The sequence below is a fragment of the Suncus etruscus genome, chromosome 2, assembly GCF_024139225.1.
Source record: "Suncus etruscus isolate mSunEtr1 chromosome 2, mSunEtr1.pri.cur, whole genome shotgun sequence".
Taxonomy (NCBI): Eukaryota; Metazoa; Chordata; class Mammalia; order Eulipotyphla; family Soricidae; genus Suncus; species Suncus etruscus.
The window spans coordinates 67,628,539-67,638,233 of NC_064849.1; the positions used below are offsets into that span (position 1 = coordinate 67,628,539).

The 9,695-nt window shown below is 38.4% G+C and overlaps 1 pseudogene; it reads right to left on the bottom strand.

The window, feature by feature from the left end:
- Positions 1 to 8,719: 8,719 nt before the first annotated feature.
- Positions 8,720 to 9,406, bottom strand: LOC126001739 (leucine-rich repeat-containing protein 51-like; annotated as a pseudogene).
- Between the last annotated feature and the right edge of the window lie 289 nt (positions 9,407 to 9,695).

Consider the following 9,695-nt stretch of genomic DNA (forward strand, 5'->3'; position numbering starts at 1 on the left):
CTACATGTGTTTTCACCTCAGCCTAGTCTGAATTATGTCATGTGGGGACCTTGATTCAAACTTGTTCACCTAGGTTGGAGATACAGCACGTGGGGTGATTTTACAAATACTCTCATATAACTTTTCATATCTGTGTTTATTTAAAAAAAAAATTACAGAGGGGCCAGAGGGGTGCACATGTAGGGCATTTGCCTTGCATGCCACTAACCTAAGACAGGACTATGGTTCAATTCCCCGGCGACCCATATTGTCCCCCAAGCCAGGAGCAGTTTCTGAGTGCAAAGCTAGGAGTAAGAACCCCTGAGCGTCACAGGTGTGTGTGGCCCAAAAGACAAAAAAAAAAAAACAAAAAAACAAAAAAAAACAAAATAAAAAGCATTACAGAGATTCATTTTTCTTCCATCCTCTCAAATTCTTTATTTTATTTTATTTTTTACACTTATATTCTTTTTTTTTATCAATTTCTTTATTTAAACACTGTGGTTACAAAAATTTTCATAGTTGCGGGTGGTGAAAGCAATAACACAGCAGTAGGGCATTTGCCTTGCATGTGATCAAACAGGGTCAATCCCCAGCATCCCATTGGTCCCCTGAGCCTGCCAAGGACAGTTTCTGGCACAGACATTAGAAGTACCTCTGAGTACTGCCAGGTGTGACCAAAAACAAAACAAAAAAATTTTTCAAACTTGGGTTTAGTCATAGGATGAACAGCCCACCCTTTGCCAGTGCAAACTTCGTGCTATCAGTTCTCCTCATAATTGTTATGGTAGTAGTTGTCATTGTGGTTATTGCTATAATTGCACTCACTGGCTCTTTGTGCCAAGCTTCATGGCATGAGTTGTTGGTGGAGAGAGAGGGCGGGGAAATAAGGAGATTTCTGCAAGCTGGCCTTGAATATTAAAAAAAGCCTCTGTTTAGAGACTTGTATCCTTGGCTGTTATGAGTGCAGGAGAAAGTCATCCAGGTCAAACAACCTGTCAAGGCCTAATAGTGCCACAAGTATTGCAACCACTATCTTTTCATACTTCCTGATTTAATGATTGCCATGGGCATGGCTATATTAATTTTTACATGCTTTCTGATTTACTGGAGCATAGGCATTGTAAACTGCTATCTTTGCATACTATCCAAATCAATGATGCATGTACCTTGTGACTATTATCTGTGCATACCCTCTTGTTGCTGTAATGTCCTAAATTGTATTACCCACATTCTGTTTCCCACTCTAAAAGTTTACCCTTAAAAGCCTTGTCCCTACTTTCAATAAACTAAGGTCCATTTCTCTGATAATGCTTTTCTATGAGTGGTCTATGGCCTCACAAGTCTTCCTGCTCTCTGGGAGTTTGGCCTTGGAGGGCCATGGGCTGGAAGAGATCTTTACCCACCCTTGCATTAGCCTCGTCAGGGGACCTGGCACCAGAACCCTACAAGCTGGATCCTCCTAGCTTCAGCTCTATTAAATCTCTGATATTATCTCCATATTGTCATATATATGTATATATGTCATATATAATCCTGCAGATGAGTGAGACTACTCAATGTCCTATCCCTCTCCCTCTGGCTCATTTCATTCAGAATAATAGTCTCCATGTCCATCTATGTATTGGCAAGATTTTATTATCTCTTTTTCCAAAAGCTGCATAATATTCTATTGTAGAAATGTACCTTAATTTCTTTAGCCACTCATCTTTAGTATTGGGACACCTGGTTTGTTTTCAGATTCTGACTATTGTAAATAGTGTTGCCATGAACATAGAGATGCAGAAAGCATTTTTGTATATTGTTTTTGTGTTCCTAGCAATAATCCCTAGGAGAGTGGTTTTACTGGATCATAATGTGAGCCTCAATATCCAGCTTTTTTTTAGGAATAACCATATTGTTTTCCAGAAAGGCTGAAATAGATACATTTCCCACTAGTAATAAATGAAAATTCCTTTCTCTCTGCATCTAGTGGCCAGTCTGGCTGTTCTTTGTTCTTGTGATGTGTCTAGTCTCTGTTGTGTGATTCAATACCTAATTGTTGTTTTGATTTGCATCTCCCTGATAATTAGGTGATATTGAGCTTTTTTTTCTGTGCCTTTTGGCCATCTGCACTTCTTCATTTGAGGAAATGTCTGTCCATGCTGTTTTGATGGACTATTGCTTTGTAATACAATTTAAAATTGGAAAAGTGATGCCTCCCATCTTCTTTTTCCTTAGCTTTAGCTAAAGCTCTTAGTGGACATTTCTTGTTCCAAATGAATTTCAGGAGTGTTTTATCCACTTTTTTTAATGTCATGGGTATTCTTAAATGGATTGCATTGAATCTGTACATTGCTTTGCAAAGTATTGCCATCTTAATGATGTTGATCATTCCAATCCATGAGCCGGATATATGTTTCCATTTCCTTGTACCCTCTTTTTTTTTCTTGAAGCAATGTTTTTTTAGTTTTTTGTTTGTATAGATCCTTAACGTCTTATTTGACACCCAAGGTACTTGAGTGTCTTCTGTGTATTATTGCTGCTGTGGAACTTTATTTATCCTCAAAACTTTTCTGTCAGGAGTCTGGCCTGACTTGCCTTAATAGTTCATTTTAGCAGAGGCTTCAGGGGACTTGAGGATCACTGGGAATTTTTTAATGTAAGTGTCCAGGCTTCAAATCCATGATAAGCAGCAAGATATATTTCTTGTCTTTATTCAAATGTGATGCGTTTTCTTTCATTGTTTTTTTCACTTGAAATTACGAAAATGAGAAACTCTAGGATTTTTCTAGTGATATCTAAATCACATAAAGTATTAAAAACAGTGATCTGTTAAGTACAGTTAAGGAAAGAATTAGCAACCTCCTGAACATTCAGTGACTACAGAACTCTGTTCTACTTGCAGCAGTTTCCAGTAACTTGTTTAGAAAGTTATCAAAGGAGTTGAGGTTGTGGGATTAAAATGCTCATAAGTACTTATTTTTTCATGTTTCTTTTTTATCAAAATTAGAATTATAAGTTATAATAAGTACTATCTAGTAATACCATCACCACCAAAATAAAAATAAAGCAGTATAAGTCCTGATAAAGTCCCTGACCAATATCAAGAAATCCCCCCAAAAGTTTGCCATTATTCCACTAGCTCTTAGTAACCACAAAGAAAACTCAATTCTAAAAAAATAATAATGACTGGAAACTCCACATTTTAGCTTTAGGTATGTATTAAAAAACTGTTTCACCTTACCAATCTGAGACAAAATTTCACACAGTAATCCTGTAATCTAAACCATAATAAAAAGTTTTAGTGAAAGAAAGAAAAATCATCTACTTAACTGCGAAAAGAAAAGCTATACCTATAGTCATCTCCATTCTCTGTATTATATCATCTTCAATAAGAGGGTGGAGAAAATAAAACAGAATGAAGGGCAACAGAGCAAGAGATCTACACACCTGGAAGAGATTTAAAAAAATTTTGTAGATACTTCAAAATGATCAAATATTCACATTTTGTGTCACAATAATTAATGCCTTAACACTAAGTTAATTTCTTTAAACTATAAAATATATTGCCTAAATAAATCAAAATGACAAATGGGAAAAGAATTTTAAAAGGGAGAAAAAACATAATGTTAACATTGTGTGCAAAAGGTGTGTGCACGCATGAACTTCAGACATATTCACACATATATACACAAAATGCCTGTCTCATTTTTAATACTCAAGCAGCTTGGAGACAAAGAAGAAATGGTATGCCCTTTGACACACTGACTGCTAGACCATAAAATATAGACTAACTCTTTTAAAAATACATAAAATCAAAATCCTAAAATTCATAGAAGCATACATGGTTTTTACTAATACCTTCTGAAAATAAAAGTAAGCATTTTAGGAATGCAACTTTGAGGCACCTTCTACCCTGGGAGGTGACTCCACCAACAGGTATATTCTGCACAGCTGTAGCCTGGTCTGTGTCACTGTGTCTCACCCACCATGCAAAAATACACAGCAGCATCTTGCAAGGCAATTTGGGGTAGCTTCAGGGTGCTGAACTTCCTGTCCTCAGGAATCAACAGAGATGCCATTTCATTTTTCTCATTCATCTTATACCCTCGAATAATAAATTGTAGTCTCTGGTTGTAGAACTGTCGGTACCAGAAGATATACTCATTTGTCGCAATGCTGCTGTGGTTACAGATTATATTCACTTCTTGTCCTTCATAGGAGTTAAGGAAAGTGGGCTGACTGGTCTTGGCAAGGCTCAAAGTTCCTGCAGGAGTAAAAACAGCATGAGCTCTTTTTCTGAACCAATGTGATCTAAAGGTTCAACTCAGCACTCTTTCTAGGTTATTTCTCATAACCAATGTCTCTCACATCCTACTCCATATACCATGCAATTTACTTCCCACTTATTTTCCAGCACATGTAGAGGCATCTGTTCTAATTTTTCACTCTCATAGTTCAACTCAGACTCAGTAATTGAGGACAAATTTATTACCATAGATATTTCTCACAAAGATGCTAAGAAACTTCCAGTAAAAAGATTGAATTCTGGGGTCAGAGCAATAACACAGCAGTAGGGCATTTGCCTTGCACACGGCTGACCCAGGACAAACCTGGATTCGATCCCCAGTGTCCCGTATGGTCCCCCTCACCAGTAGCTATTTCTGAGCACATAGCCAGGAGTAACCCCTGACTGTGAGTGGGTATAGCTCAAAAAATAGGAGAAAAAAAAATGAAAGAAAGACTGAACTCCTAAGATGTCACTCAACATCTTAGAAACTGGATAATAGGCAAGGTTAAGAATCTATTTCCAAGTGAGGATTCCAACTTCTCTTAATTCCAAGATAACTCACCCAGAATCAGGAACACAATCACTCTTGCCAGGCACTTCATATTCTAATTATAAAGCAGGACTTAGATGTAGGCTCTATTGGTGAGTCTGAACCTGGACTGTGACACAAACCAGGGAAGAGTCAGAACTGCCACATCTCATACAACTCTCACCTAGGGCTGTCCCCAGGAGCAGCCAATGCAAAGAAACTGCTCAGAAAGGGTGGGGTCACCTCAAGTTTAAATGAACACTTGGAAAGAAAAGTTTCTTCACAAAAGCATAGTAGTTTTGATATTCTTTCAAATCTTTACTAAGGATTAACACTTATTGATTTGCATTAATGAATCAATCCCATTTCTAAAACCATTTGGTGTCTTTTTTAGTTCACATATTACATTAATTTCTCAGATCTCACTTAGAAGATGTTAAGTAGCAGACTTCTCCTAACCCAACCCAAGTAGATTGAGAAGTAAAAGGCACAGGTTCTATCTAAATCTATATCCCAGATCTATCACCTAGTGATCTCAGGTAAGTCCATTCCTCTAGCCCCAGAATTTTTATTGAAAAAATTATCAAAGATAGACTTTTACTGATTGATTTTCTAAAATTACATCTGCTATTTTGATCAAGCAAGCACTATGAAAAATATTTGTGCCTACTAAGGAAGTAAGGCTTAGGGAGATGGGAGGGAAACAGGAGACACTGATGGAAACAAAGTTACACCAGTGGTGAAATTGGTGTTGGAACATGATATATCGGAAATTAATATTATATGAACAACTTTGTATATCATGGTTTGTTGTTTTTTTGGTTTTTGGTTTTTTGTTTTTTGTTTTTTTTTTTTGTTTTTTTTTTTTTTTGGTTTTTGGACCATACCCGCAGATGCTCAGGGGTTACTCCTGGCTGTCTGCTCAGAAATAGCTCCTGGCAGGCACGGGGGACCATATGGGACACCGGGATTCGAACCACCCACCTTTGGTCCTGGATCGGCTGCTTGCAAGGCAAACGCCGCTGTGCTATCTCTCCGGGCCCGTATATCATGGTATTTAAAAAAAATCAAATATTTTAAATAAAAAATAGTAATAATACTTTCAGTGCCAGAACAATAGATAGCAAGTATAACATTTGCCTTGCATGTAGCCAACCCAAGTTCCTCTCCAGCATTCCATTTGGTCCTGGAGTAAGCCCTGTGCACCACCCGGTTCCCCCACAAAATAATATAACAAAAACAACAATAACAACAACACTAATACTTATTCAGTTTGCCTGTCATATATACAACTGTCTTTCTTTATCCCTTCCTTCTTTCCATCAAATGCAATGTACCATGGCCAGTAGAAAGCAGTTGTGTAGGATTTTATTTGTGATTAAAAAAAATCAATCACTATTTTTTTTGGGGGGACACACCCGGCGGCACTCAGGAGTTACTAACTCTCCTGGCTATCTGCTCAGAAATAGCTCCTGGCAGGCACGGGGGACCATATGGGACACCGGGATTCAAACCAACAACCTTAGGTCCTGGGTCGGCTGCTTGCAAGGCAAACACCGCTATGCTATCTCTCCGGCCCCTAATCTCTTATTTTTTATAGAAATATCTAACATATAAGTACTAATAGTATTGAAAAAAAAAGCCATATCCCAACGAACCATATCATTAACTACAATAAACAAAATGTTGTACATATTCACATTAACTTGAAAGAGATATTGGTGTACTATTAAAGTTTTTTGCTCATATGATATGGAAATGTAAAATCACTAGAAGCAATTTTTCCATTTTCCCATGGTAAAGATCCATAAGTGCTGGTTAACACTTTATTCCAAAATATGGAGAAGATAACCAATTTTTCATTAGTACCAAGACGAGGAAAAGGAAGCATTTATGGAGAACTAAAGATGCTGGGCCACTTTATACAAGCCTTAAGTTTTTAGATCTTACTTAATTGCAACAGCGACCCCATGTGGTAAATGTACTTTAAAAGAATGTTTCAGAAAAGTCATTAAGTTTAAGGTGTTTGCATCACTTATAACATCACATTTCTTCTTTCTTCTTTCTTTCTTTCTTTCTTTCTTTCTTTCTTTCTTTCTTCTTTCTTTTTTCTTCTCCTTTCTTTTTTCTTTCTTTCTCTCTTTCTCTCTTTTTCTTTCTCTCTCTCTCTCTTTCTTTCTTTCTTTCTTTCTTTCTTTCTTTTTTTTTGTTTTTTTTTGTTTTTTGGGGCCACACCCGTTGACGCTCAGGGGTTACTCCTGGCTATGCGCTCAGAAGTCACTCCTGGCTTGGGGGACCATATGGGACACCGGGGGATCGAACCGCGGTCAGTCCAAGGCTAGCGCAGGCAAGGCTGGCCTTTCTTTATTTCTTTCTTCCTTCCTTCCTTCCTTCCTTCCTTCCTTCCTTCCTTCCTTCTTTCTTTCTTTCTTTCTTTCTTTCTTTTTCTTTCTTTCTTATCTCCCAAATAGTATGCAAGGGATCTGGGCACCCAAACTCTGATCTATCTCTAATACAGACATCACATCTTTGATAAATGCAGTAGCATATCATTTTTACATATCATTATTACATAGACCATGGAATCTATTTGGGGTGAGGTGGTTGAGTCACACCCAGCAGCACTCAGGGATTACTCCTGGCTCTATATTCAGAAATTGCTCCTGGAAGGCTCAGGGGACCATGTGGAATGCCAGGATTCGAACCACCATCCTTCTGCATATAAGGCAAATGCCCTACTTTTATGCTATCTCTCCGGCCCCGGACCATGGAATCTATTTCATCAAAAGAAACACTGAGGGGCCAGAGAGATAGCATGGAGTTAGTGTGTTTGTTTGCCTTGCATGCAGGAGGTCGGTGGTTTGGATTCCGGCATCCCATATGGTTCCCCGTGCCTGGCAGGGGCAATTTCTGAGCATAGAGCCAGGAATAACCCCTGAGTGCTGTCGGGTGTGACCCAAAAACAAAACAAAACAAAAAAAAAAGAAACACTGAGGAAGCCAGGGTCAGTATGTAGGGCACTTGCCTTGCACATGGCCAACCAGGATTTAAGTCTCTGCATTCCATATGATCCCTGGAGTTCTCCAGGAGTGATTCCTGAGTTCAAAACAAAGAGTAACCCTACTACCACCAGGTATCACTCCCCCTCCAAAATAAGAAACACTGATTAGAAGCTAGACAAACAGAATTGTAAGCAATTCTGTGAATTTGCCAGTTGTACAATTTTGCAAAGACAACAAACCCACTGAAAGAGGAGTTTCTTCATCTCTACCGAAAGAAAATAACATAGATCCTTTTTATAAGTATAAGGAAGTGTAGTTAATCTTAATTTTCTAATATAAACATTTTTAACAAAGGAAATATAACAAAATATAACAAAGAAGGGCCAGAGCTCTGGCACAGCAGTAAGGCATTTGCCTTGCAGGCATCTAACCTAGGATGGACCACAGTTTGATCCCCCCCTGCGTCTCATATAGTCCTTCAAGCCAGGAGCAATTTCTGAGCGAATAGCAGAAGTAACCCCTGAGCGTCACCAGGTGTAATCCAAAATCAAAAAATATATATAATATATGTAACAAAGGAAATATCACAAAACCAAAATATCATGTTTTGTATTATATGTATAAATATATTGTTATCTATTATCTCATCTAGGATAATAAAACTATATATCAAGGAACTAGAAGAAGCCTTAGAACATCTTCTATATCTTATTTTTGTCATTAAGGTAGTCACAGATGGACTGATTTGTGTCTCTCCTCCTCATTACCCTCTCAATAAAAATATAGTTATCTATGAGCTAAGGAGCAAGGAGTAAGGTGGATCCTTTTTTCATAATCCTGAAAAGAAACCAACTACTGATGCTTTTGTACTTTGTAGTTGTTGTGTTTTTTTTTAAACATTTCAAAGTGTTTATTGTTTTAACTACACTCAAGCCTTTAGCCCTGGTGGGGTGCTGGTAACCTCAGAGCAGACTGTTTGACTCTGACCTTATTGGGCTCTTCCACACATCTGCTGTGATGCAATCGGCTTTAGTGATCCCACTGAAGTCAGATGTGGTGATTTGGGGTAGGGTGCACAGCACATATTGCCTGTAGCCTTTCTCTTCCTCAATGGGGTTCCCATGGAGCATTGGGCTCCACAGCCGAGAGGGGACAGCTAGTTTGTACACCTCTCCCAGGCGGTGGATGCTGTTACCATGGAGATAGAAGACAGTCAGGTAGAAGAAAGTTGTAAGAATTGGGTCAATGGAAGCTAGGTCGTTGAAAGAAAGGTCGAAACAAGGCAGGTTCTCTGGATGCTCTATCACCTGTGAAACCACCAGGTCATTAAGGATATTATTTTTCAGCGACAGGGATTGGGTCAGTGACTTCCCCAATTTTACATGCTTTAGTGATCATAGTGTCCTTGGCACTTCACTTATCAGATCTTGAATTACGTGAATACTTGGGAAGGAGTAGTCAAGTGGGGGCTCCTGCACCGATGTGTTCATAAAATCCTGTTTGCTCATAGTTCAGGCCATCATTGATCAGGTGTAAGCATGGGGCCTGGAAGTCCAGGTTCAGCCTGCAATTGATGCCTGAAATTCCACCATCAGGGATTCAGTCGTTTGGAACAAGCGATTGTTTTCCATAGCTGCTTACCTGGATGAGTTGACATCTCTACTTTTGCATAATTCTGAGCAGCCTCCTTTTGGACTTTGAACCCAAGTAACTATTAGACAATAGATTTCTGTCATTAATCTATCCAGTTTATAGAACATGCTTATAACTCTAGCAAATTTATTTATGATGCTAAGAATTATGCTGTACATTAAATTTGTATTCTTTTGAAAACTATTTTCTGATGTGTCAGAGAGAAGCACAGTAGGTAGAGCACTTACCTTACACAAGACCTATCTGAGTTCAGTCACAG